Genomic DNA, 27,638 nt, shown 5'->3' on the forward strand with positions numbered 1-27,638 from the left:
CAGCACATTTTACATCAGTCTATTTCCTGCAGTGCCTTTTAGCAAATAGTCTTGCAGAGGATGCTTTGCCTTCTGTGTTTTTTCAGCTCCAGATTCCGGAGGACATTTTGCATGACATTTTTCGTAACCACAATGATTACTTTCCTTGGCACCTTGTAAACACAAACTGGCATGAACCAAAATTCTCATACGCTTACAGCTGACATTTTTGTGTTGGTTTTTCATGGAGGTCACAGGTTATTTGTGTTGTCCCTACAGTGCCTTTGGAGACCAAGAAAGCATCATGTCAGCTGGTTTTAGCTGGAGGAGTAAAGTCATAGGAGCAACCGTTAGAAACGAGCAGAGCTCTTTGCTGCCTGCTCACAATTACATGATGCGCATCTGTGAAGAGCTGACTAACTTATGGTCAGAAAAGTAATATTTTCATAGCATGATATGAGGTGAACTGGGTGCTGTGGGCCTGTAATCCAGCACAACTCTGAATTTTGCTATGGCCTTAGGCATCTCAGGTTATTTTCCCTGTTAAGTTTTTCCATTAGTAATAGCTGATGCCCACATAAAATGTGACATATGGCGTTAAATTTACCCATGCTATCTCCAAGTGCCTGTACCTAGGAGATCTGTATCTAGATCTGCCTATTAAATGGATAAAATGTTTCTTAAATATTGGCAACCAGGCAGAGTTTCCAACTGCCTGGGTTTTCTCACTGCTATGAAGGATAAAGAGTTCTCTTTGTCCTTTCAAATTTGTCCTCGCACAGCTCACATTTGTCAAATCTTAGTCATGGTATCATTTCTCTCAGGAAAATCCCAGGGGCCAGTCCTAGTGTTAAGTAACACAATGAATAGGAATTGGCAATGTTTAGACTTTCAGGTGGAAGCCAGTTTGAAGATTCAAAGTTGGGCAGAGTCATGGCTAGTTTCCAGAAAGGAGAAGAGAACAGTGATTGTGAAGAGCAGGCATGAGATGATAAAAAGGTTAGGAGGTGAACACAACACACCAGCTAGAGGAAAACCTATTACTTAATTCTGAAATGGTGTAATAAACCAACCTGTCATGGATTGGAGGTAATAAGGGGAGGTGGTAAGAGTGCATGCGGCACAAAAGAAACAGAAAAGTGAAATATGTGATAAGATAGGTATAGAAAGACAGACTGTAATTATAAGTGACTTCAGATTCCTATTATTTTTGTTGCCTTTGTAACAATGAATAGTGAACAAGATGCAGATGGGGAATTTAGCTAACAAATGTTTCTTGAATAGCTACTGCCCCAGCAATTCAACCTACCTGTGATTCAAAACCAGGTCTGGTCTAGATTAATGATCAGAATATTTTAAATCCAATTAGCTAACTCACAGATCCTGATGTAATTACTGTTGATATCTCCTCATACTAAAGGATGTGTACAGAACCAAGATGCATGACTCAATATAGACCTTAACTCTCTAGAGGAAAAACAAGAGATATGGAAACAATTGAGTAATTTTGGAATTTATTATTTATTGAGAATGTACACAGTAAAATCTTTTCTTGGGATATAGCCATTGCTGTCAGTTTAATTATATTGGGGGTAAATGTGACCCCCCCTAAGCCTTTTGTAAGTGAACAGTTTCTAATAAAGTTGTAACAGATCAATCATGAAAAGGTCTTGGCAGAAAAATCAGTAGATAATAAAAAAGATAAAGGACACTGAAATGAACACAGTGATATGCTGCGGGATATTAGCTTTATGAAGACAACTTTGTCCAATAAGAAAAGCTAGGTAGTGGCATGAGAGACAGGAACAAGTGGAGGACTCCCACCACTGCCAGAAATGCTTGATGCTGTTTCTGAGTACAAAATGTTGTAGTTGGAATGACAAACGCTTTCAGTGAGAGATGTTCTTTTAGCATTAGAGGGGCTTAAACCAAATTAAATGGACATGTTGGTTATGCAAAATTTAAGGATTATCCATCCATCAAGAAAGGTGATAGCTAGACTTGCATTTAAAATGCCAAGCTGGGGCCCACATAACCTGTTTCCATTTGGGAGCTACAGCATAGACCAGTCAATGCTCTGTGCTGTCCACAGAAGACCCTACTTTCCTTATGCCTGCTGTTGCGCAGTGAGCAGTGTTGCGCAGTGATTTGAATATGCTGAGTGCCATGGAAATGCTAAATAAAGTCAAGATCAGCTTAACCGTATGAACCGCTAGGTTTGTTTTGAAAGCACTTATTCTGCAGGAATTTGTGTGGTCTTTTCTAGATGTGGAAGAGCATATTGTCCTTGTGACGCCACACACTCCATTTTAATCTAGCTGGGCTGTGTGTGTGGGTGGGGGGGAATACATGACATTTTCCTGGAGGAGAGCTGAGCAATTCTTTTTTACAGCAGTACTCACTTGGTTTCTTTGCATCTGGGCTAGTCTGCAACTCACCACATTTATTCTCTCCCCTGTATCTCCCTGCTCCTTTCCTCTCTAGCTCCTTCTTTGTCTTCCTGTGGCTTCCCTTTCCCTCTCACCACTGCTACTGCACTGCCTTCCTTTGCCCTGTGCCCATCTGGTTTCATTCTTTTGCATTGTCCAGAAGTTTCCTTACTCTTATTCTAAACAAATATGTCAATCCCCTCCATCATCTCCTGTGTGCTACTTTGTGGGTCTGAGGTCTGAACTCTGTTGCTTGGAAGGTTACCCAATTGCTTTTGCACCTCTTTTCTTAGTTTTCCTACTGTATTAGACCTCGACAGGGGATGCTGGGCTTACTCTCTGCCAGTCTTCACACTGAAGTACCGCTTTCTCCTTTTCCTATTCTGTTGCTTCCACTGAGCAGCACTGATTATGATTTTCCTCATTATTCCCTTCTACCTGATGCTACCAAGAGTTCACCCAGCTCCTCCTAACTAGTTTTCCATCCTAAATTCGGTTTTGGTCTCTCCCTCTCCACACTGTACTGACTACTGTCACAACCTCTGGACACCAGTAAGGCTGGGTCTCTGATGAAATTCCTGTCTTGTTGCATTTGCCTTCCAATTTTAGTTCAGAGCTGTTCCTAAGTCATCAGAAAGGATGCATATTAAGACCTATTTCATTCTTTTTCTACAGAATAACTGCAGGATGAAGCTTTAAAAAAATCAATAGGGAACAGTATCCTAAAACCCTGCATATGGAAAGTGAAAAATCTGGTCAGTGATAGTTATACTTCTATTGTTTTAGACATAAAGCGTTGCATTTTGTGTTTGTTGATTTTGTTTGTTTGTTTGTTTGTTTGTGGTTTTGGTTGTTTGTGGTTTTGTTTTTTTTTTTCCCCATTTCATACTGTTGGATCTGCCTTGACAAGGTGTCCAGGCTGTTACTTTTACTGTAATCTGAAATACAGCCAGATTACTGTGATAGTGGTACATTTTCCCTTCAAACAATGCATTCTGACACAGTACACTCTGCCCATTATGCTGCTGCTGTTTGATAATTTGAAAATGGTCTTTCTGGAATTATGATGAGGGAATGTAGGAAATGAAGGGAGAACCATAGCTTTGATGTCAAGGCAATTAACTTGCTTTTAGGAAAGATGGGTGTACTGCCTAATAGTAAAAGTCATCCTTAGGAAGCACAAAAATGAAAACATTTGTTTTTTCCTTTTGAATGCCCAAGACTCAACTTTTAAAAAGTATTTTCCTCCCCGAAACCTTTGCTTGTGATTAAATTCCTAATTAAATAAAATGGATGAGATACCCAAATATGTGCAACAGGGGTCATTACTAATACCTAGGAAAAATAAATGGAAATATAAAACCTAAATTCTGATCTTCCTTACATTGATATAAATTGAGAATAGCCCTACTGATTCAAACTAAATGGTTCTGTACTGCATTGGAATAAATGAGTGATATTTAAATCCTTATTTGCTAGAGAGAAAAGGGAGATACCCAGGACTTCCAGTTGTCCAATTGTAAAATGTAAAATGATATAATGATGGTAAATATGTCTAGAAGGGTCCTTGAGAGGTCCATCCCTCTCTTGCAACAGATTCAGTCATACTGAGAGCCTTTCTCATAAATGTTTGCATACTCTGTTCCTAAAAACATCCTAGTCAAGTGGGTCTGTCACCTTCCTAAGTGCTCCTCTATTCTATTGCCTAATTATCCTTCTAATTATTGAGATTTTTCCCTCCCTCACATTTACCTTACATCTTCTTTTCTTAATTTAAACCCATTTCTTATTTTCCTTTCACCAGTGAATACAAAGAACATTTTATTCCTTTCTGTTTTATGTACCTGAAAATCGTTACCACATCTGTTTTAATCCCAGATTCAGTAAACTGAACTTCAGCTTTTCCCATTTTTCTTTAGGGGCCTATTGGCTCCACCTTTGATTTTTTTGTTTTGTTTTATTTTGTGTTTTGTTTTCTGTTAGGACACCTTCTGGTTAGTCTCTTTTTTGAAGATTGGTACCCAAAAGAACACAATGTGTTGGCTGAGCTTTAGGCTTTCTGACGTGTGTAGGAGGTATGCAGGAAAGAAGCTCTATTTTACAAATAAGTGGCCTGACAGGGTAGTGAAATAATAATAATGTTGACTCAGGGCAGTTCCTGAACCTTTTAATTCTGTGGGCCCTTTTTGGCATTTTTTCTGTTTAGACAGCCATTCTCTATTTCATAATTATGTACCTGATTGGTTCCTATGTAAGAGTAACAGTTTGCACTTGTCTTCACTGAACTGCATGCTTTGTAAGTTTTTACTCCAATGACTTTTAATGACTTAACATTTGGAAATATTTACAGTTCCCTACTCGTCCACTATTTTTCTATGCAAGTATGTGAATTCAAAAGCTCAGGATGAACTGAGCAAGAGGCTTGAAAGATTCTAAGTTTTACGTGAGGTGAGTCTATTAAATTACCAATGTAGAGTAATAATTTCCTTGGGATGACTTGTACTTGTTATTGGAAAAACAAAACTTGGCTTGAGGAAGTATTTAACTAGATGTAGACCAAAGTCTTTCTTAGCACACTAAGGCACCTGGCCATTAGTCAGGGATGGAATGAATCATGATCTACTGTATGACCTGAGTTTCTTAATCTCACAGGAAGTCATCTTTCAGGTCTGTCCCTTGCCTATATTCATCAGTCTTCACGTCTAAGGAAACAGAGCTCCTTTTCCATGTCCTTGGCTTATTTTCCTCTTAAATGGCAGTGAAGTTACATCTCCCAGCAAGGTGGAGCTGTTAGTACAGATTTCCTAGTAGGTGGTCCACTTGGGACCTTGCATGATGTTGGCCATTTTCACACAAACCACCTGTTATTACCTAGCAGATGTTATTGTGCTCTTCAGAAACCTGCTACTGTGCATGGCAGCATCACCCACCTCAGATCAGAATCTGGCCTTTCATCTCTATTTACTGGAAAGCTGCAGTACTGTTTTGTTTTCTAGGACCAGTTTATATCAGTTCTTTGTTCAACTCTACTGTTATGAAGTGGAAAATTCCATCTCGGGGCTGTCAGTGGTATAGAAGAATTAATAAAAGGCTTAGTTTCCATGCCATCAGTGGGAAAGTATTTTATTATTTTGGCTACTGATTTTATGTGTGGCTAGAAAACAGCTTTTATCCCATTTCCTTCATACTGGAGGATTTTCCATGAGTATTTCAACTCCTGGACACAAAGCTTCTAGCAGTTCCTATAGGGGTACCTAAAATTTTTGGAGATAGTTTTCAGTGATGACAGGTATATTTAAACATCAATGGAATCTCAGAATCTCAGCTGCTGTATATTTTGCTTCCACAGTTTGGCTTTTTTATTAGCAAAAACAATAGACCTGTCAGAGATCAAAGTTTTTGAGACTATTTTCTGGAACAGGTTTAGCAACAAATGCAGTAAATCTTGAATTTTCTATTTTGCTATGTAAGTTGATCATGTGTTTCAACAGAAAAATTGTCTTTGTTCTTGAAGGTTGAAGGAACTGCTTATAAAACAAAACCACAAGAAGCTTTCTCTAACAACAACAAAGTTTGCTATAACAACAAAAATCTTAGTATAACAACATAAAAGAAACCAAAACAGGGAAACCTTGCTCCCTTTCTGGGTTCAATGTAGATGCTGACACCTCAGTCCCCAAACAGGGATCATAATGAATTGAACTTATCTATTGCAAATCAGATACTGCTGATCAGCTTCTCTTTTCCATTCCTACACAGCACTACTCTGTATGTCTATCACGAGTGTGTAATTTATATCTTGGGATAGTACCTGTCTGATTGACATGACTTTGCGTATTTATGCTATGCTATATTTTAAGATCAACAATGCCAGAGTGGAAGATGTTTCCCCTGGAGTAGCATCATTGCTTCTACTGCTCAGACCAAGTAACATCAAGCACCTGGAGACAACTTTACATCTCTTCTAATAAATAAAAAGTTTGACTCTAAAAAGTTAGGTAACATTTTGCCTTGAAGCCTTTTCGTAGATGGATTTTTCTTTGTGCTTAAAAGACGAGTCAGTAAAGATTTATTATGGGTTCTCTCAAGAGATCTCATACTTCTGTAGCTTACCTCCTTAAAAAGGTAGTCACAGAAATAATAGCTGTATTCTGCACAGGAGTTTTGGAAAATGATTGCCAATTTCTGAATTATTGTCATGCATTGGGTTTGAATGTATCTTTAGATACTAACCCCTTTACTGCCACATTACTCTTTATGCCAGAGGTCACCTCTAACACTCTCAGTAAGCGAATGATTTTTTCTTAAGTAAAATCTTCAGGGGGTTTTATAGTCACTTTCTAAATTTGATTGCTCATAGTGTATTTATATAAAGGAGAGCATTAGTAGGAGATGATACAGGGCATACGGAAAGATAAGGCTATGGCGATTTTGTAGATATGAGATTGGATGAGGGCTTTCTAGGGTGAACAGAACCACATTCCTGGTACGTGCAGTCCAAGATGCCCTGTCAGGTAGAGCTTGGTAAGAAAGGCAGAAGGAACTTGCTGCTCCATTCTATGGGGCAGTGAGAAGATGCTACATCATTCAACCTTTTTATTTGAGCAAGATGCTTGAATACAGTGACAGGTTTCATCTCTTCCTTAGTTTTCTGCAAGGGACACACAAGTGGTTACCTGCAAGGAACAGAGTTGCATCCCCATTCTCCCTAGGCTGTAGAAAGAGCATGAAGACATTCCTCATGCATTACATGAAGGCTTGCACTCCATTCATATGTCTTGGGACCACTGACTTTTTTGAACAAGGTTTACAGTATGTAAGAGTTTCTACAGGATGGTCTCAGTGCAGAGGCTGCCTCTGGGTGAAAGGCCAAGTGAAAGAAATCAGCCTGTGTTCCTCCTCCTCTTTGGGCACATTCTGCATTCAAACCTATTTGTCATGGATAGTTAATTTTGGATGTGTGTTGTTCTTACCTCATTCTATGACTTTCTAGTCTTTACTGGCATCTATCTACATGACTGCATCTTTAGACTAAAGAATTCAATCTTACTGGTTTTTTAATTTTTGTGGTAGATTTTTTGTAGATGGGGACAACAGTGATTTTATCGTCATGAGTTATGATGACATAACTAAACAATGACTCATTGCTGTACCAGAAACCTGCTTTAAATTTCGTTAGTATTCTTTTTCCTTCTGTTTTCTATTGTGTAGTGTCTATTCTTAGACTTCTGGTTTCTGCTCAGAATTATTTCTGCTCCTCTCTTGTGACTCCTTGCCCTTTGCCATATCCAAAGTCCAGACGAAACCTCTGAGGAGCTGTAGGCCATCCACAGAGACTCTAACTGGGATCTTCACAGAGGAAAAAGTGCTGGTAGTGTGCTGCTTCTGTCTGTTCCCCAGCTCAGTATGGGCAGGCAATGTCATCCTCTGCTGCGTGGCTGAGAATCAAGTGCAGGAGCTGGTAAAGCTGGTCATGGGAGCCCCAGCACTTTATTTTAAAAGGGCATTCAACAGGGGCATGTGTCAGGATGGCTAGGGCACCAGCATCTCCCCTGTAAACTGTGAGAAATGGGAAGAGCTAGTGGCCATAATAATCAAGGAGAGAGAGTTTGAGCTTAAGACTGTTGTTGGATTTTCTTAGCTATAAATGAAATGGCTTAAGATAATGTTGTTTAAATGGTAGTTCACATTTCTATAAATCTATAATCTAAATCTAAATCTATAAATCTATAATCTATAAATCTATAAATCTATAATCTAAATCTATAAAATTTTATCCTAAAGGTTGTTAGCTCTTGTGCTCTTTTTCTTTTTTTCTGTAGTATGCCTGTGCATGTAATCACAGAACGGTAGGGGTTGGAAGGGACCTCATCTCATCCAACCCCTCTGCTTGAGCAGGCACACCCAGAGCAGGGGACACAGGACCACGCCCAGGCAGGTTTTGAATATTTCCAGAGAAGGAGACTCCACAGCCTCTCTGGGCAGCCTGTGCCACTGCTCTGGCACCCTCACAGGAAAGAGGTTTCTCCTCATATTAAGGTGGAACTTCCTGTGTTCCAATTTGTGCCCATTGCCCCTTGTCCTGTCATTGGGCACTATTGAAAAGAGCCTAGTCCCATCATCCTGACACCCACCCTTTAGATATTCAGAAGCATTGAAAAGATTCACTCCACTCCTCACTCCCCCCCTGCCCCCAGCCCATTTTTCTCTTTTCCAGGCTAAACAAGCCCAGGTCTCTCAGCCTTTCCTCACAAGAGAGATGCTCCAGACCACTGACCATCTTTGTAGCTGTCTGCTGGACTCTCTTTCTTGAACTGGGGAGCCCAGAACTGGACACAGTACTCCGGATGTGGCCTCACTAGGGTGGAGTACAGAAGGAGGATAACCTCCCTCAACCTGCTGGCCACACTCCTTTTAATGCACCCAGGATACTGTTGGGCTTCTTGGCCACAAGGGCACATTGCTGGCTCATGGTCAACTTACTGTCCACCAGCACTCACAGGTCCTTCATATTTACAAACTGTGTTTGTAGTTAACAGGCTTTTCTAGAGAATATAATTGTGACATGCTCACAAGAAGTTGCAAAGTACTTAGAGTCATTCCTAAATGTAAGAAACACTGGCTCTGGTGAATAATTATGGTCACCCCTAACCCTGTTGTTTGAAAGATATCACGTGAGGAAAGAGCATTTTGAGCAAGCCATACACTTTGTCATGGCAACATGACTCAGAGCTGAGACGCTAAGCAAGGTGGGAAGGGCAAAAAGCTTTCTTACACAGAAGCTGTGTTGCAGCCTTATGAGTATTCACTTATGTCTCCTTCTGACTTACCTCCTACTCACACTGTGCTGCCAGCCATGAAGTTTGGCTTGCAGACAGTGCTGGCATCATCTGTTGCCTGGAGATTGTACTGATATCTGAACAGACTGACTCTGACTAAGATACATGCCTCCATAGAGAGATCATCTGAGAACAAGGTGTCTGTCTTGCTCCAAATTGCTCCCAAGTAGTACACAAGGCTCCCTAAGGGGAAGGACACTGGTCAATGTATGGGTTGAAAATAAGAAAACAACCTCATCTAGACTGACAGCTGTTCTCTTGACACAAATCTGTGAAAGATATCTCTGTGTGTTCTGCTTCCTAATACCTAAGTGATGGCATAATCTTTACTGCATTCATCCTTCCAAAAACCTTTTGGGATACTAGTGTCTGGCAGTCCCAAAGGCATGGAGAACTACAGCTCAGTCATGATTTATTACATGCTACACAAGGTATGTCTGTGCAGCAGAGTGCAATGCTCTGTAGGAAGAAACACACCCAGTTCTGATATGGCTTTGGCTCTCATCCGCACTGGAGGGCTATTGAGCTTGAAAGTGACTTTTAATGGTGCCCTCCATGCCTGGGTCACTTTCCAACAGTGCCAACAGGTGTTCCCAAGGCACTGCAAAGCTTCCTTGAATGGACGTCCACAACCTCTTGAATCCTTTGAACTGAAAGTTTTTAAATTAGCATTGATGTGTGCTGCCTGTTTTTGCATTTTCCAAATGAGTTCCTACTAACTACTGTGGTTACTGTTTTGTGCTGTCTTTCTTGTACCTGTCTGCACTGTTTTCCCGCCTGCCACTGGCGCAGTGGAAAAGATTAGTCTTCAATACCTTTTGCTACATTTATCTATTAATTTAGTTAAAATAAAACTTCTACTACTGTAACTCTTGATGTTTGACTGTAGCACACCCAGATTTGGCAGAAACGCTACCCAGTTGAGTAAATGGTGTTTTAACCTTTACAGCTGGCTGGAGTTTCCAAGACTCTCTGTGCCTCGTTCAGAAACTCTTTCTAGTCAACTGTACTTGAGGTTTGCTTCTGACATTTCTTAAACAAGTAGAAATGTAATGGTCCAGCAGTAGTAATTCCTATATGCCCAGCAATGGATACACTTGCAATGTGAATAGTGAAATATTACTGAGAGAGAAGGATATTGTTCATCAGGAAAGTTCACTGAGAAATATGTTGAGTGATGGGCTGAGTGATGAATGTGCTGGAAGCATTGCATGTGGGCAAATGTTATGACAGTGGCTTAAATCTGGGAATATATGGCATCATGTAGCATAACCTAAGTCTTGCAATCCAGTGTTATGGATTGGCTCCTAAAAAGCTGACTCATTCTTTGTGCCTCTGGCAGATTCATGCTGCTTGTCTGTGTGTACCTATTGCTCAAGAGGCAGGATTTGGTCTGTGGGCTGGTGAGTAAAATTTACGGCATTTCCAGAAACCTGAAACTGAGGAATGAATCTTTAAACAAGCATATGTTGCACATCTTACCAACAGCAACCATTTGCTAAGGCTGCAAAACCAGTGCATTGCAGATGTTTCTCAGTCTCACCTGGTAAACCTGGCAAACTGCAGAAATATTTGTGTCTGTGTACCAAAAGAACAGAGCAGGTCTTACAAGCTTATAGGCTATGCTGGAGCTTAAAATGAAGTTGGATCACTGCACAGTAATATTACTTTAATTACAAAAGTTGTGTTACTTTAGAGTCTATAAGATCATTGCTACGTTTTATAATCTCTACTTTTACCTAACCCCAGGCAGTTGAAATTAAGTGAGGGTTACAATACAGGTTAAGGCTACCAGATTTCCCTCATCACTGTAACTTTAAAACAACACTCAGTTAAATTGGTACAGCATTCTCCTGGGACATAAATAACATAACATTCAATTGCTAGCAAGATAGCTTATTAAAAAAAACCCCAATCATTGAAGGGTTCATTCTTAGATCAGCAGAGGCATGCACAAAACCTATTTGAGCTAATTGGTTTGCAGACACAAATCCAATTCCTTACACTGAATATAGTGTGTAAGCATGATCAGATTTCTTCATACTGAATATCTGCAACTTTTCTCAAAGTCAGAAAAAGACGTATTTTACATGCATGGTATGTATTACACCTACACATACATGCGTTCAGGAAGAATCAGGTCCCATGTACCCCTCCTGGAGGTGCTGAATACCTATACCCTTTGTCTGCAATGGAAAATGGGGGTACTTAGTTCTTAGCTAAATGGAGTTAATAAGCAAGAAAGGAGATATTTTTAGCTCCATGAGCTTTGCTCATTAAATGCAGAGATGGGTACCATGAATTGAGGTATAAAATGTTAACATTGCAGAAAGTGAATTGCCTTGGACTTTACAGATAGAATTTAATACAAGATGATATTTTAAAGAGAGAGTAAGTATATATCTATATATACATAGATACAGAGAAAAAATTATATCCCTGTATGTACAATGAGAAATAATTCTTATTTAAATTGTTTTGTTTCAGCTATCCTTTTTTTCTGCCTTTTTATTACCCATTATCTGTACTGTAGATTCCATTAATAGGTAGCTTTTTTGCACTGGTAGGTCCTCAGATGTATATTAAGAGAACATTTCTGCCTTCCAGAAGCTTATTGTGTGTGCATCCTCCCGAATTCTCCAGGATTTACTGTAGGGAGGTGAGTTGTGTTTGTTTTTAGAGAAACTAGTTCAATAAAAATCTAAGTCTCTATTGAGGCACCAACTGTTTTATGATATAATCAAGCACCAAATTCAAAGCAACAGAAACTAGTACCTTCTTGTAACACGTGTTAATTCTGTGCATACTAATTATGATTCAAATCCTTTTTTCTTGTCAAGAGTAACCCAGATATACTGTGCTGAAGTACACAATGTGTGCTAGATGAACAAGTTGTTATTATATGGACTGGAATATGTAGCAATATCTTCCTGGCCTGCAACCAATGATGCATATAAGTAAATTTACATTCCTCAGTAGCTCTATTAACTTTACACTTAAATGTGTATTTCCAGCAAATTCTATGGCATACTCTTGCCTACAGAATTATTCATACATACAAATTTCTACAAGGCTCCTAATTTTTGTAGCACCAGGGATATGGATTGCAGCCCTTTTAAAGAGTAGGTGTATAAATTCTTAGTAGAAATTTTAGGTCACATCTAATCTAATTAATAAATAATAATTCTTAATTTCATCTTTTGCCAACTCATATTTAGATCTAGAAACTTGTTGCTACATCGAGGGTAGGGCTTTTTTCATTCTTCAGGGAAAGGAAATTGATTTTAGGGCTAAAAGGACATAAGAAAAATTTAGTAGAGCTTAGAAAAGCAATAGTCAAATATGCAATACAAGCCAATAAAAATTTAATTGACACAGAACACCAGTCAGAACTGTTTCTTCCAGCCCAGCATGAATCACATGAATTGAGTATCAACAGATACAAAAAAGAATTTAAGAAGCAATTTTTCAAGGTGAGAATAGCAAAAGTATGAAATCATAGAAACGTAGAATCATAGAATGCCCTGAGTTGAAAGGGACCCACAAGGATCATCAAGTCCAGCTCCCATCCCTGCACAGGACAACCCCAAATTCACACCATATCTCTGATGGCGTTGTCCAAGTGCTTCTTGAATAGCGTCAGGCTTGGTGCCGTGACTGCCTCCCTGGGGAGCCTGTTCCAGGGCTCCACCACCCTCTGTGGGAAGAACCTTTTCCTAATACCCAGCCTAACTCTCCCCTGGCACATCTTCCTGCCGTTCCCTCGGGTTCTGTCATCAGTCACCAGAGAGAAGAGATCAGCGCCTGCCCCTGCTCCTCCCCTTGTGAGGCAGCTGCAGACCCTGATGAGGTCTGCCCTCAGTCTCCTCTTCTCCAGGCTGAACAAACCTTGTCTTTAGCTGCTTCTTGTACAGATTCTCCTCTGAACCCTTCACCAACTTCATGGCCCTTCTCTGGACACTCGCTAGTAGCTGTATATCCTTAATGTACTGTGGCGCCCAAAACTGCACACAGCACTCGAGCTGAGGCCGCACCAGCGCAGAGCAGAGTGGGACAATCCCCTCCCTTGACTGACTGCAATGCAGGGCTCGAATATCCCACCAGGCACTAGGCTCAAGCAAAAAACATTGGGATTATCCAAAGGACTGATAGATACCTTCCTGCATGACAAAGCATCACTAAAAGAATGAGTCCCATAGATTGTGGACACCTTGTACATTGCCTTGAAATTCTCCGTTTTGCAGACATTGAGATTTATATCAGGATATGATGATTTCTTTAAGCAATTAGATTTTAGATGCAAGACATGGTGATCTTTTTTTCTTCTTAGAGAACAAATATGAAGTTTCATAATGGTCCAGCCCCTATGAAAATTTCCATTTTCCCAAGCAGTTAAAACACCATCCAAAGCCAGAGTCAGTGTAAAGTGTCTAACGTGGGATCATTGAGCATATGTTTTTATGAGCAATTAAGTATTAGCTTGGGATGAAAAGTTTTCTGAAAACACCTTCATTTTGTCAAAGCAGAAAGAGTCCTCACAATTATCTTGTCTCAACTTTAGAAAACAGCTACTTCAAAGTGTTCCATTTCTCTACAACTCCTGCAGCTGAAACTTTCATAGTTGCTTTAATATGTCTTATATGTGTGGCTGGCTGAGACACACTCATGAATGATGACCATCTTAACACTGTTAATAAGTAAGAGGTCCTTTCAATTTAAAAGTTAAGCGGGCACTTTAAATGGTGTGGACGCTAAGACAGTGCTGTCAGAAGCTTTTAGTATCCATGGAATTTTATTAATTGAAGGGAACTTGGGGTCAGTGGTGGGAATGGCTGTAAAATGCATCCTGGTCTTGGAAGGACCCAGACATAGATGATTTGAGTGTTTGGTGGGAAGAGCTTTAGCCTATGTGCAGGCACACTTAATCACAAAAGGCTCCTCTCCTCGTATGGGTTTTGCAGTCTGGCTTTTTTCACCTCTCCACTTTTCCTACTTATGAGCTTTCCCTGTGTCTAGATACAGTGGGTGAGAGGCAGCCAGTCAGAAGAAGCTTGGAGACCACCTAATAGGAAAGCTACTTACATTTTGCTAAAGATGATTTCCTAATTATTTATTATTCTTGATGCCTAGTACAATAACATTAAGCCAGTACTCAGACATTTCTGAATGTGGGCCGTTTGAATCTGAATCTGGAAAGCAGGCATCATTTCATCACAGGATCATTTCTGAGGAACAGCATTCTCAGAAATGTTTTTTCCTGGGATCGCACATAATTTGTGAGTTATTCAGCTAATCAAAATAATTTTTCTAAGACTGTAAGTATTTGCAGCCAACAGTGGTAATTTGTTCTTCCCCAGTTGATTGGATTTGTAGTCTTATAGCACCTGTGCTCACCCTCATTCATTCGTCCTGCATTACAGGCCTGTTCCTGAAGGACGCTGAGTACCTGTGGTTTGATTGAAAGTTATTGCATCTCTCAGGAGTAAATTTAATTTGAGTGATACCCCCATAATCCAGTGTGATATGATGCATTAAAAAATAAAGCAATAACAGAGTATCTACAAACCATTTTTTCAATCTTATTTGAGGAAAAGAAATCTTAGAAAAGAAAGCCATAGGAATAGACTGGTTTTTATTGTCTAACTAGTACAGAAGTTCCTTGAATCTTGGGGGGGTGGGGTGGGAAAAAAAGAAAAAAATAAGTTATATATCATTCATACACAACCTACTGTCAACAACTGGGATTGGTGGTTAGGTACCAACATTATTTCAGGTAAATGAGAAGGCAGAATTGTAAACAAAGGAAGATGTTTGGTTGTCCAAGTGAAACGTGGCCTGATGCCTGGTATTTATTGTTCAATACATCCTCAATAATCCATTCTGCTAATTTTTTTTTTCTTTAACACTGACTCAGGAAGAATACTAATGCAACATCTCTCTGCTGTTTCTAAGTGTTCTGTTATATTTGACAGCTTACTCGCTAACATATATTTTTCTTTCCAAAGAGCTCATGCAGTTTTTACTTGAGTCATGCCATGGAAAAGAATCACTGCATTTCTTAAACTATTAACAAATACTTTAAGTGATGAAAACCTACTGAAGCCAGCAGGAAACACAATCCAGCAATTACGCAGCAGCAGCAACCTGTGTTTTTTTTTAAATTTGGGTTCAGTGGAAAAGTGGTGGTTATTGTAATTATGTCTTTAAAGAAATCCTTAATAAGGTTTGCCTGTTTCTGACATACCCTGAAGACTTGTCCATAGAGTTAATCACCTGATGCTAAATAAAACTGTGTGTACTCCAATCACATTTATTCTCAGCCTCAGGTCTATATCAAAACATTTTTAATGATGTACTGGTGTTGTTTTGGCCACAGAGTCTGTAACAAAAAAGTCGTATTAGCTATGAGAAGAGAACTATTTAAAGCTTAGAGTAAAGTTGCAGTAGAAAGACTTACAAAGGTGTCCATAATTTTTGAGATTTATGACTCAACTCAGTCAAGTTGAAGCACTGACAGAAATTTCTTTGTTCTCAACAGGATCCAGCCCATATGACTCTTTTCAGTTTATGTCTGGACTGGTAAAAAATTATTTTGATTTTTTAATTTTAAAGTTATGTATTCATGGTGCTTACTGCAAAATCTGAATCTCATAAGACAATGTGATTTAAAAGGTTCAAAACTAGGTTTTTGACTGTTATAGGAGGGTCACATTTTTCAAAAGAGATCAGAAGTCAACACTGTAGAATTTTTGAGGAAATAAGGCCTTAGTTTGACACAGTAAGGTCCTTGGTATACATCTAACCAGACTGAGAACCAACAGTAATAAGATCTGTTATGTGGGTTGTATCATTAACAATGATGTATTCTGCCACCTACTGAAAGAGCTGAATTTAATACTTTACAGTAGCACATATGGAATGTCTGTGTAAAATTTTGGATGAGATGTTGCTGAAAAAATCTTCTGTTTAGTAGCCATTTCTGTTTTGAGAAACTATAATGAACTAGTTTGGCCATATAACCAATACATTTAGACTCTTGAACTTTCTCAGGGTCCTTTGTTCAGGTGTGTGGTGATTTAACCCCAACTGGCAACTCAGTCCCACACAGCCACTCACTCACTCCCCCATGGTAGGATGGAGGAGAGAATCAGAACAGTAAAAGTGAGAAAACATGTAGGTTGAGATAAAGACAGTTTAATAGGTAAAGCAAAAGCCATGCACACAAGCAAATCAAAACTCCTTCCCATGGGCAGGCAGGTGTTCAGCCATCTCCAGGAAAGCTGGGCTCCATCACGTGTAGCAGTTACTTCAGAAGACAAAATGCCACCATTCTGAATATTCCCCCCTTCCTTCTTCCTCCCCCAGCTGTATATGCTGAGCATGACGTCACATGGTGTGGGATATCCCTTTCGTCAGCTGGGGTCACCTGTCCCAGCTGTGTCCCCTCACAGCTTCTTGCGCACCCCCAGCCCGCTCACTGGTGGGGTGGGGTGAGGGGCAGAAAGGCCCTGACTCTGTGTAAGCGCTGCTCAGCAGTAATGAAAACATCCCTGTGTTATCAACACTGTCCACACAAATCCAAAACACAGCCCCACACTAGCTATTTTGAAGAAAATTGACTTTATTCCAGCCAAAACCAGCATGAGGTGGTCTCAGTATTGATCTGTGTTTGGTTTAATGCTATAAAAGCTTCATTTCAGGAGCTTCAAGCTTTTGCTTCCTTCTCAGAGCCTTGTTCCATCATAAGACTTCATTTATTATTACTGTTCTCCTTTACTGGTCTTCGCCACTCACGGTGGGAGTTGCATGGCTGTTAAAGGTAGCTGACAGACAAGCACCTGTTGGAGGGTGGATCTGTCTGCAGGGTGGACGTAACCAACACTGCAGTTTTTCACCAGGAGATGTTTAACATTGAATAGAGCCTTGATGAAACACTGAAGAAGGCTGCTTGTTCATTCCAGCGTGTGAGGTTTTCTTAATGTTTTTGGGAAGAACACCTTTAAGAAATTTTGTCTTTAGATAAAAACTTTGTTTTTAGTTGAAATACAGTTTTGCTGAAAAACTTCCACCTACTCTTATTAGAGAACTCAGTGGACACTTCTGGAATACTGTTGGTTGTGCCTGTGGGATAAGTTAAACTCCCTTGAATAAACAAAACCAAAACCTCAAGGTGTCTTCTTATATCCCTAGGGAAATCTCTGGCTTCCTTGAGTGTTCTGCAAATACCACAAATCCACACCAATTAAACCTGTATTCTTTAAGATTATTTTAAATCTTTTTTTTTTTTTCTAAGACACAATATTTTACTATGATGTCTGTATTTTTTCTATTCTTTGAAGACCATCAGGAAGACTTGCTAGTGATTTACTTCCTAAGGAGAGGATAGTTAAAGCAGAAATTTTGCATGATACTTAGACGGGATTAATATCTCTTGAGCTAGGAGGTAGAGACACAAATCTGTGATTATCAGGACTGTGATGTTGCATCTAGAGGTACATTACTTAAAAGCATGTCATCACATAATTGCTGATAGTAAAAGGAATTATCTTCTGCCTCATACAACAACAACAACAACATTAATAATAATAATTAATATTAATTTTGGGAAGGTTGAGCCAGTAACTGACAAAGAACAGCCCTTTCAAAACTCAAAAAGTTTAGGAAAATTTAGAAGATTGATTTTGTGCTGTGGCATGGCTAGTTCAAAAATACATGATAAAGGACAGGAGTTTGAAAGATAACCTTTGGTTTAGATTTCTCAGTCAGGATGCACAGTTAGATAGCTGTAGCTGTTAATGTAAATTTTGTTATTCCTTTTTTTTAAAATTGCTAACAAACAGTAAAGGTTGAAATAAGACAGTGGAAAATCCTTTCTAATTTGGATTCACTTACATTAATCTGTAAAAAACTCTTATTTCTGTTAGCTGTACAGAGAAAACAAATGAGACCTGAAGACCAGCCCAGACAGACGAAGGTGAGAAGGCCAAAGCTGATTTCAGGGAAGGGTCTGCTTCTTCTCTTCCTCAGTTCAGGATTTGGTCTGGAGTAATGGTTAAAATAAAATTGTGTGGCAATACCTATTACTTCTGCATCTGGTGAGGAGTTTTGCCGATATTTTTAGGTTCATGGACACCATCTGTATATTACGCTGAAATATGGAAAATATTCCCCTTTATGTTGGGAAACATCAATGTTGAAGGTAAGGATGCTAAAATGCTGGCTGCAGTTCTTGCAGACGTTGCAGAGGAGCAAAGCCTTTCTAAAATGTAATCTGCTATTTTCTCAGTAAATATTCATGGTCTGCCTGTTATCATTGCTCATAATCCTCTTTCTGAGAATGTCATGCAAGGTGCATGCTGTTCACAAGTGGGGAAATGCAAACAGAAAGCTGGGGACAGTTTCTGAGAAGGTGAACACAACCCAAGGAGTTGGCACAAACAGGTCAGTTTTTGCCTGCCTACAGAAAACTTTGCTGGAATGTTGATTGCCAGATAACTTGAGTTATCTAAAATGACAAGTAGCAGAAATCTGGAAATGGCTCTCAATTGTGTCTGTGAGCTATAAACTGAGAAACAGTAGAACAAAGAGCAATTGCATAGCAATACTCAGCATGACCAGGCTATATGTTCCAAAAGGAAAGCTTAAAAGTTCAGAGAGCTTTAAAATATATATTTTAAAAAGAATAAATTGGAAGATCAACAAGAGAGAAAAGTGGCAAACGTTAAAAACCTATGCTTTCTGCACGGTCTGCATTCTTAGTGACATCTGGATATTTGCTATGAGGCATGGCAAAATTTTGAATTAAGCTTTTTCTCCTGGAAACTTTAGGGTCTTCAAGTTCTGCCTAAATATTCCTTGAGATTATTGGATGAGTTAGAGAGAAACCCAAATAAACCTGATACAAGGAAATGTGGCTTTAAGGAGAGGGAATAAAAGGGGGGGTTGGGGGGTGGGAAGTCACTAGAAGTTAGCTGGCTGTTTCACAGTTCAGCATGTGATATTTGTTTTTGTTTTGAATACAGATGTCCCTGAGAGTTACCATTCATCCTCTAATTGTTTGCTTAGAAACTGCATATGGCTTTTTAATATGGAGGCTCTGATCATGGTTCTGAGAGTTAAATTTGTTTCTGGATCTTCTTTTAACAGTATCTTTGTAATTGTATCATTGTTTGACTTAAATATTCAGCAGCAAGATTTGTTTCTATTTTTCATATTTCTGAAGGCTTTGTTTCTCTGTAATAGTTGCAAAACCTTTATTCCCCCTTCACTTGCAGTCACCCTGTCTTTCACACACTCAAGGTGTCATATATGTAATAGGAAGTAGACAGCCTGTCTGAGTAAAATACGAGATGGTGACCAGCCTGAAACACATTTGTTGGAGCAGACACAGCAATTGCCTCATCACTGCATTGGATGAGTTTTGTGCTGTGATCTAGAAGGGCTCCAAGGTGGGTAGCAGGGCTGACACTGTGCTGGAGGGAGCGCCGGTGGAGGCAGAGGGCTGGGGCACCCCCTGCGCAGTTGGCAGTGCTCTCTCATTCAGCTGATTCAGCCCCAGCTGCTCAGCTTTTTTTGCTGGGGTGCCTGCTGGGCCTGGCCCATCCCCTTTCAATAGCAGACTTCAACAAAAGAAGCAGCACAAGCCAGGAGCCAGAATTACCTACTGGCTCCACTGGTGCTCGGCCATTCTGCAAGTGCACCTACAGCACGTGGCGGGTTATTGGGATATAGCAAGGGACAGGCATTTCAGGTTTTCAGTACTTTCCTTTTCCAAGGCCTTATGCTCCTTCCAAGCGGGAGGGTTAGCGAGTGAAGAGACACAGAGGTGTCGGTAGTTGGCAGATTTAGCAGGGACTTCATGATGCCTGTTCATGCTATGAGCAGAACAGGAGTCTGTATTTCAGTGCTGACTGAGGCGTAATACATGGAGAGCGCTGGTGGGGAAATGCGCTATGAAAGATTAAGGTAATGGGGTGATGCTCAGTGTGCCAGAAAAGGAGGGAGGATTGAAGAAGAGAAGGGTGATAAGATTGGAGAGGTCAAACAGTGAAGTCCTGTAGATAAGATTGGGCAGAAAATTGTTGCCACAGTTGAGGCAAAAGAGATTACATTTTTGACAGAGTAAAATGAGAAGCATTTTTTGAAATGGAAAAATCCAGAAGCTAGATATGTTATGCAGAAAACTATGGCACTTACACATGGTTGGGAGCTGGAGAGGCACATTCAAACATTGTTAGAAGTGAAGACCTGGTAGGGTACCTGGCTAGAAAGTGGTCTTGAGGTGCAAGCTTTTATGAGAGGCAGGATGCATTATACAAGGCAGAGAAATAGGAGGTAGTGTGGGTAGCTTGTGGAAAGATTATTTTATCCATATTGAGCTTGGGTTATGCTGTTAATTTAGGCTGAAAGTCTGTGTTCAGTTCAGATGACCTAAAGCTGAGCACCATTGTTGCTAATTTCCCCCAGAACCTATACTTCCCTGCCAAAACACAAACCCAGATGTGCTGACACAGCGAGTTTCCTTGCTTTGGGCTGGAGCCACCCAGTATAATACATTTGGTGCCTGCAAGGACAGCCAATTTGTTACTGGCAGGTAACAGTTCAAGTTTCCACTGGGTTTCACAGAAGACCGTCTAGCAGTGACAGCTTGGAAATGGCTCTGTCTTGGTTTCCCTTGCTCCAGGGCTTTTGTGCACCAGCCTGGCACCCCCATGAAGGAAATGGATTGAAGTTGGCTTGTTCCAGCAGGCTTTATATTGCTACAGCTAATTATCTGGTTTCAGGCAAGGGTCACTCTGTTGCATATCAAGGACTAGCTTCGAGGACAGGGCACTCCCTATCACCAGGAAATTTCACATATTGAACTATTCACAGGCTCAGACTGCCCACTGGGGAAAATATATGTGATTTTTCCTGTTGCCCTTTGGTGCTCTGCTGTATTGTGTGCTGTGCTAGCTCATTTTCCTGCCTGTTGAGGAACGGGGTGAGGTGGAAAGCTGAGTGTTGAGCTGTGGGCAGTAACACAGGAGGTAGATCTGGCTGGGTCAGGAAGTGCTGCAAACACTGCCAGGCACCTCAAAAATATATTAAAAACAGAACTACACCGGGACCGCATAGTTGGTTGACAGATTTCAAAGTACATTGACTCCTTTTGCCTACCTAAGGGAATGGTGATATAAACCACTGGAAGGAAAGGCTAATGGTTATAGTGACTGCTGTGCTTTTAGCAGGGTTGTGATCCATTTTGCTGCAGCATGGCGCCATTCAGTGTGAAACGCAGTAGCAGCCTGATGGTGGTTATTTAGAAAGGGAAAGCTGCTCAGAGCTGTGGTGGAGTCTGGCTCTGCCAGAATTGCCCCTAAGCTCCATAAGGGTTAGGCTGAAAGCCTGAACTGCATGAAATATTGATGCGGGAAGGTGGGATGTCACCGTGTCTGCCAGTAACCCTGCCTGTGGTAACACGGGCAGCTGGAGAGATCTGCTGGGGACGTGCTCTGCAGAGCCGAACTGCCTTCCTCACGCTCGACTGTTTCCCCTCAAACGCTTGCTTTGAACAGCTTTTTAGCCTGGCAGGGGCTGCCATCACTGACAAGCCTGTGCTCCCCTCTCCATGGGGAAACACACAGAGGCTGGCAGTCACCAAAATGAGCAAATACTTGCTTCAGTGCAGCTACTGAAAGTGAGAGCACATGGCTCTTAGTAGCAGCAGGGCAGAACAGGACACAGGGGACCCTGAGCCCTATTAATATGCACTTCATAATGTGCTGCATAGAAAACAAAAACAAGTCAGCAGCGATAGCAAAGTAATCCAACAACTGCCTTCCACAGTGAGCTGATTCTCACTTGGTTTCTGAAGATTATTTCACTGTGGTTGAGTTAGTAACTGAGAGCCACTGACAACTGTATGAAAGAAGAGAACAGCTTTGGTTTTGGGACATAAGCAGCATAAAAGACAATCTTGAACCAAGTTTTGCTTTCTTTCTCTTTTCTTCTCTTTTGTTTGCCATGAATATGAAACCATAGTGTTTTAAGTATGTATTTACGCAAAGAACTAGGTCTGACTGTTTCCATTGCCAGTGCTGTTTACATATCACAATCTGCAGTCTCCTGCTCTTTTGAGGAGAACTGCTTTGCCTGGTAGGGTAACTCTGGATGTTAGATTCTGATGGGTAGTAGGATCTGGCAGAGCACAATGGGGCTCCAACACCTCTCAGTGTGGTCAGACTTTCTGTATCTGAGATACCCATGGCATCTTTAACGCAGCACTGCCCTACAGCACCAGTCCACCATCAGTTCTCAGGGGTTACTTGGGACATCCCACATACAACAATTAAAAAGGGGAGCAGGGCAGTGCTTGTAGGCATTATCTGCTCAATCTCTGCAGTGTGCTACGCCCCCTCGACATCGGTGGCATACCTGTTAATGGCCTCTGTAGAGGAATGACTGAGATGTGTGTTGTGGGAGGTGATGGTGTGTTGTCCTGTTCGCTGTCATCTGAGGGCTAAATTCAGTAATTTGAAGGTGATATCTCTATCAGCTGCAGTGTAACCCTGGCACGGCTCTGGCTGCTCAGCCGCCTGGCACTCCCAGAGATCCAGAGTTGAATTCTGAGCTGGCTGTAGTTTGGAAGTGCTCCAGTGGCAGGTACTGGGCTTTTATCTTCATGCCCCTCACTAATTTAGTCTCCCCTGCTTCCTGTGCTTGAATTCTAGTGAATTTCACCCTGTCTTTCATTTAACTAGAAAGTAAGACTTTTTTTCATATGCTCCTTTTCATATGCTATTTATCCCCAAAATCTAATCCCCAAGTCAATAGACTTCACACAGACAGGGAAGCATTCTGCACCTAAATTGTTGTAATCATGGGCAAATAACACACAGGCAAACTCAAAAAATATCAGTGTAGATGTACTGTGGCTGCATGAATGTTGACAAGCTAATAAACGGGAAAGGCTGTGGACTGAGCTTTATAGGTAAATGTGAAGGTGGTATTCATCCTGCCCTGCTCTTAGGATATGCAAGTGTATTCCCATTCTGCCTTTTACAGTGCTGATAGTTCATCTTTAATAAATCAAAGGCAGCTTCTTCTTGCTTGCGTACTCTCTGAAGGAGAGGATATCAAGTCATACCCTAAACAGTTTTGACACGCAGATAATGTCTGATGAAAAGTGCTAATGGTAGTCTTTTATTTACAGATGTGTTGAGAAATACGCGAGGTAATGAGTTTATCTTTCCTTTTCCTCACAGGAGGAAAATAAGATGAGAGACACACTCTCCTTTCGTCCTCTAGCTCCAAAGGAGGCTGGTTTCCTGTCATCCTTCAGAGAAACTGCTTTACACTTGTCCAGCCAGGACAGTTTCTAACATGCCTCTTTTGTTATGCCCAGGCACCCTGGTGACTCGGCTGACATTGATATGAGTGTTTCCCTTTCCAGTCTGCCCCTGCACGCCTGCCGTATGGGCTGATGTCTGTCAGCTGCCTGGAGCACTGCTGCTAGAGCACCTCTTGGATCAGTGGGCTTCTTGTCATGCAGCAAGGGCTCAGCAGGAGCTTCAGGCTGTTGGCACACTCCTGGTCTTGATTTGAAATTAATTGACACAACTTGACTTTTTGAAGATAATGCAAAAGGAAGAACGGAAGACCTGTGAGATAGCAAAGAGCAAATATGATGTAAAGTTGTCTGCTGGCATTCGTCAAATGGAGAGATTTGATTTTTCTTTTACACTTGGTGGCTTCTCCTTGCAGCCATACAAGCTTCCATTTACAGCTTTTGAGACTTACTGCTGTCTCAAAAACTCCATGGGCTTCTTTAGCCAGGAGAGGTTCAGTACTGTATGTGATGATAAGAGGCTCTTCGTGCTGCTGTGCAGCCTCATCTGTAAGACTGGTAAAATGGCATTGTCACAATTGTGAAAACTACTGATATGAGTGCAGGGTTTTGGAAAAGGGGGTTCCTGCAAAAAAGCAGGGGTTCTTCTTCTGAATTAGGTTTCTGGGTGCAATTTCTTTGAAGGAGGCTTTGTAATTTGAGCATTACTCCATACTTACCTTTTGTAAGGGCATACTTGCGTAAGGTACCTTCACCTACACAATGTGTACAGTTTTTACACATTACACATATACTGTGTTTACAGTACAAAACTATAACTTGCTTCAGAGATTAAGATAATTCATATGCCTCTTTGGCCTGCCCATTTTGTATATGAAACCAGTTCTATAAAGCCCCTTTTTTTCTTGCTCTTGACAGCACCTTCTGCAGGTCACACTAACTACATTGGTCTAAATGGTTCAAAAAATCTCTGGGTCTTTCTGTTCTCTGCCTCACCGAAAGCTTTAGAAATGAAGAGAGCTAAAGACACAAATAGTGTCTAGAGAGTGCATATCTGAGATTTGCATATGTTCCAAAATTTAGCAGTCTTGTTTCCAAGAAAAGTGAGGATGAATCACCATCCGGAGAGGCCTTTTTCTCTCCGCTAACTGTAGAGGAACTTTAGCTTGGTATCAGGTGGCTGAAGTTATAGGTAGTATTCATCTGACCCAAGAAAGAAAAATAATCTTCTGAAGGAGAGATCAAGCTGGTGCTCAAACACAGAGTAGTGGGAAAGTGAAACTTGTGCAGATGCCATGTGAAGCGCAGAGGTAGGGACTAAGAGCCTGTCATACCAAGTAATGTGGGGGGGTATGGTAACATTTCACAGGTGCATGAAACCAGTCGATTGGCAAGCGGATGGTGTCTTTTTCATCACAGGTAATGTTTGAAAGTAGAAGTGATGGGTTATATTTCTTAATCAAGAACATAATTGATACTTTATTCCCTGCAGACCATGTCTATGCAGGCACGTGCAGACAGCTACCTGCTAGCTTTGTCCATTTTCTGGGCATCTGGGACTCTCTGCCCAGCTGTTGAGATGTGTGCCAGCTCCAGTCCAGAAACCACTTAAACTCACTTACACAACCGTGACAAGGTGACTGAGTCATTTTTGGTGCACATACAAATGCAGCCTGCAGCTGTCTGCACTTCATAGACTCACAGAGTAGTCTAAGTTGGAAGGCAATTCTGGAGATCATCTAGTCAAACCCCTGTGCAAAACAGGGCCAACTAAATCAGGTTGCTCAAATTTGTGTCCAGTCAAGTTCTGAATATCTTCAGGGATGGAGATTCCTTAATTTCTCTGAGCAGCAAGGTCCAGTGTTTGATCACCCTCAGTGATAGAAATATTCTGCTACCTAGTTGGGATTTCCTTGTTCCAGCTTGTGTCTGTTGCCTCTCATCCTGTTGCTGTGCACCTTCCAGAGGAGTCTGAGTTTGCCTTGTCTACATCTTCCTATTAGGTAATCGTAGACAGTAATAAGATCCCTCCCTGAAGCCTTCTCCTCTTAATGCTGAAAAAACCCAGCTCCCTTAGCCTTCCCTTGGCCATCCTGTGTTCCAACTCCCTGACCAGCTTGGTGGCCTTTGCTGGACTTGCTCTGGTATGCTAACGTCTGTTTTGCGTCGGTGAACCCAAAGCTGGACACAACAGTCCAGAAATGGTCTCACGTGTACTGAATAGAGGAGAAGGATGACTTCCCTGGACCTGCTGGTTAATGCAACCCAGTATGCGGCAAGCTTTTGCTGCAAGGATATGTTCCTGACATGTTTAAGTTGCAAATGTTCATCCTGTAGATATGCCTTCTATTCACCCAGATAGAATAGATGAAACATAGGGAAAGACATACCAGTATACCTACTGAGCTGGAATCAAACACACAGTTCTAATGAATAAACCTCTGATGAACCACAGCTACACTGTATGAAGAAGTCTGAGCAGGATTGTCATCACACAGCTTGCAGTTCTTCGCACTTATTCAGAAGTACCATCTCCATGGTCAGCTTTGAAAAGGAATTTCTTATACTCATTCCAAACTCACCACAAAGACAGATGAATGGTAGGTGAATGTTTGAACAGCATCCCTTACCTATGGGTGCTAGAAACACAGTAGGGGCATTAATGCCTTTAGCTTATGTTATTTATGTTTGCAAACAGCAATTTAAATAACATCTGTCACACAAAAGAGGTCCATTGGTAAGAAGAGAGATGATACTGAAAAGGCATAGGACAACTTTTATCCAGTTTGTCCTTTATAATTTTTATACATGACCTCTACCTGAGAAAGACCTTGGCCCCTAAGCAGACATTTTGGAAATGCCAGTGTATAGTACAAAGGGAAAAACATATTACTTTCATAGATAACTGCTTAGTAATGAAAGAGCTCCAATTTTGTTCAACAAAACAGCATATGAAGTGGTGAAAGCTAAAGATTCCTGGGGCACTTTTAAATGATGCCTATAGAAAATGTTGAGAAACATTAATTTATGATTTAAGTATTTAACAATTTCTTGAGTATCTTCAAGAAAACAAGGCTATCCTTATCCCTAAGACTCAAGGTTTCTAATTGCAAATATGTAACTACCTGCTCTATAAGGAGAGGGTTATACATTAAAATTTTGGCTACCCTGCTTGCAAGTGGTGATCAAAATATTTCACAGCAGTTCCAGGTTGCAAGAGAGGCAATATACTCCTATTATTAACAATAAAGTGGTAATGATAAATTGGCTGTAATAGCTATAGGCTTGGCCAAAGGTTTTGATTTACTGAGGCATGATCACATTATATATGCTGATAAAAATACTGAATTAGGAACTATTCTTATATAAAAATTTCAAGATCTATATCAGAATTATTCTCATTTAGAATTAATAGTGACAATTATTCTGGTTTTTAATAGCTTTAGATAGGGTTACCCGTAAGTCAAGATTTCATTTAATATCACCACCTATCTTCTCCTTTGTTAACTGAGGAATGGAATAATCAACTTTATAATAATTGGTGGGCACATAATAGCTTCGGCTTTTGCAAAAACCTCTGCTATTGGCAAGAATTAGTATCCTGATATGATTAAAAATCTAGAGTTGCAGAAATAGTTTTGTTCTTGTACTAGGTTTAACATAAACGCAAATAATATACATAAACATTACCTGGTATAAAATACATTGTTATTCTAAATGAGTACTGAAAAATTAAGTGAAGTGAAACTGGTAATGTAGGGGAAGGATAATCTGAAATGTATTTGGGAATCCAAATTGATTTTTGGGAGAGTATAATATATTTGTCACCTTCAATTAGACTAATTTGACAGTTCCATAAACTAAACAAAGCAGCAATTAAAGCACCAGAAAGTTCTCAATGATTATCCTCTTTCTGGATTATTTTACAGTTTAACACACTTTGTGCCTATTGGTGTATATGCTGACATAGATATGAATACCATATGGTCCTCTGACAGGCTAATATACAGTGGAGAGGAAACTCTCTAGGAGGTTCTTGGAGTCTGTGGAAGATAACTTCTT

The sequence above is a fragment of the Phalacrocorax aristotelis genome, chromosome 3 (genome assembly GCF_949628215.1).
Source record: "Phalacrocorax aristotelis chromosome 3, bGulAri2.1, whole genome shotgun sequence".
Lineage (NCBI taxonomy): Eukaryota > Metazoa > Chordata > Aves > Suliformes > Phalacrocoracidae > Phalacrocorax > Phalacrocorax aristotelis.